Source organism: Silurus meridionalis, chromosome 13 (genome assembly GCF_014805685.1).
Source record: "Silurus meridionalis isolate SWU-2019-XX chromosome 13, ASM1480568v1, whole genome shotgun sequence".
Lineage (NCBI taxonomy): Eukaryota > Metazoa > Chordata > Actinopteri > Siluriformes > Siluridae > Silurus > Silurus meridionalis.
In genome coordinates, this window is record NC_060896.1 from 1,448,602 (window position 1) to 1,451,388 (window position 2,787).

The following is a 2,787-nucleotide window of genomic DNA, read 5'->3' on the forward strand; positions in this document are numbered from 1 at the left end:
TGTGTGTGTGTGTGTGTGTGTCATGTGTGTGTCAAAATAAGAGCTCCTCGTCCCAAATCACAGTAAATAAGTTTGTACAAAATGGTACACTGCAAAATTCACTGTGGTCACGAACAAATAGCAAAACAACCCATTTAATCATTTAGAATGGGCGCCACTTCCGGTCCAGGGTCAATCCTTCCGGTAGACTTAAAGGTTTTTGAAAGAAACGAGTGATTCATTAATTTTCAGAATTTTCAAGCTGTTAGTTAGCTGTTAACTAACTAATTTTAGTTAGTTAGTTAGTAGATTGGTTATTAGTTTGTTTATTTAATTGTTTTGTTTGTTTGTTTGGTTGGTTGTTTAATTGATTTGGTTGTATATTTCGGTGTTTGGTTTGGTAGTTTGGTTGGTTTGGTTGGATTATGTGTATGTGATAGGTTGATTGTTTATTTATTTGTTTGTTTGGTTGGTTGTTAGATTAGTTGGTTATTAGTTGATGGGTTTGTTTGATTGGTTGGTTGATGCAGATTCCCTGTGGTCATGGACAAAATACCAGAATAATTTATTTAATTATTTATAATTAGCACAGTTTCAATCCCGGGTTAATTATTTAGTCATATTTACCAACATAACAAAAACATAAAAAAAATAAATAACAGTAATATTTGTAAATATTTTAATAAAGCTGCCGGGAATGTTTAAGTGCAGCCGCCAGGGGGCAGCACCAGCACATCGTGAGACCATCAGGATTCTTCCCAGGAAATGTTTACAGGTTCTGAGAAATAAGAACCCAGCACACCTGAACCAAACGTAGTTACACCAAAACTATAAAAGAACACGTGGTAAACAAAAGTGTGTTAAACTCACACATGTCATTGGAGAAACTTCAGACTCAGAAATGTCTTCTCTTCTGGTCTAAGCTCTGTCAGAAGCACTGAATGCTTTGGTATATTTTTATTTATAAATAAGTACTCAATTATTCACAATAGTCTATTATTTTAATTTCATAGCTTTTCTCTTAGCTGCTGCTCTTAGCTGCTGCTGCACCACCGTACGCATTGTTTAGACTTTCTATCCAATCAGATTTCAGCCCTCGTCACGTGTTTTGCATGAAGCCAGCAGGAATTAATTATTAAAATCTATATTGTTTGAAGTTGTAACCAATCAGACGGTGATTTGGTCACTACAAGGCCCTGTAGAAGGAGTCCAATCAAGTCCACATTTGCACATCCTTTAATTGGACGATCAGTGCGGCACTACATCATAACACATCTGCAGTAAACTGGGGTCTTTATTCCACAGCATCTGGCAGAGGAGAAGAAATCGATTCGGTCGCAGATTCACTTATAGAGACATTTATAAAACTTTGAAGAAAAGCTGGACCTGCTGAGGAAGTTCACCAAAACAGTTCAAAACAGTTGTTCAGCTTTTTCATAAATCCTTTGTACTCTTGTGTTTTTATTCCTGCACAAAAACACAATTCACCTGCATTTCAAATCCCCAGAAAAACCGAAACCCTGGGGTGATGTGATGAGGTGAATATCAGTGCTTCTGCTGGAGATGTTGAGATGTTCATTAGGAGTGACGACGATGGACAGGATTAGAAATGATTTTATTAGAGGGACAGCACATGTAGGACGTTTTGGAGACAAGGTGAGGGAGGCGAGATTGAGATGGTTTGGACATGTGCAGAGGAGGGACATGGGGTATATCAGTAGGAGAATGCTGAGGATGGAGACACCAGGAAGGAGGAAAAGAGGAAGACCAAGGAGGAGGATTATGGATGTGGTGAGGGAAGACATGCAGGTAGTTGGTGTGACAGAGGCAGATGTAGAGGACAGGGTGGTATGGAGACGGATGATCCGCTGTGGAGACCCCTAATGGGAGCAGCTGAAAGAAGAAGAAGAATCACTGATGAAGCCTGTAGCTCGTGGATTTTGGCCTCCACTGGGCAGGACATGGTGATAAACATCTCCCAGGTTTCGTGGAGAATCTTTACAGAACCTCATCAGAACCTTTTCTTTTCATTAATATAAACTAATTAAATTGTAACAATGATTATATAACAAATAAAATGGAACCAATTACAAAGTATGACAAATACAACAAAACACACACACACACACACACACACACACACACACACACACACACACATAAACACACACAATTTAGTAAATAAATAAATATAGAAGACGTTTATGTGAAACAAAAAGGAGTGTGTGTGTGTGTGTGTGTGTGTGTGTGTTAATTTATCTCCCAGATCAGCTGTAGACTCTCAGTGTGACGCAGGTCAGGCCGGGTTGCCAAAGTGGATTAATTTGGGTTGCCAGATTGAATGTAATAATGTTAGATGTCGGGTGAATTATTAAAGGTTGCCAGATCCAGATTTAATTAGTATAGGTTGCCAGATTGATTGATATTAGGTTACCAGATTAGATTAATGTTGGTTTCCAGGGTTGAGTAACTTTTTTTTTCCATAGTGAATTCATTTGAGTTGCTGTTATAAGGCAGGTTGCCAGAATGAAGTCATTTTGCAATTTGAGAGCAAATTAATTCCAGAGCAGATGAATCTATTTTGGGTTGGAGGGTGGATTGATCCAAGTCTAAATTTTTGTGCATTGATTCTGTGGATTATGATTGTTTATGCAACTTCTACAAGAAAGAAAACACAAAGGTATGAACAGTTGATGAAAAAAAGTTTTAAACTGTTTTGGCAACTTTTCCTCACGATGTCCAGATTTTCTTTAAAAGTCCATATTGTACATGTGAATCTGCAACCCATCAGTTTCTTCTCCTCTGTCA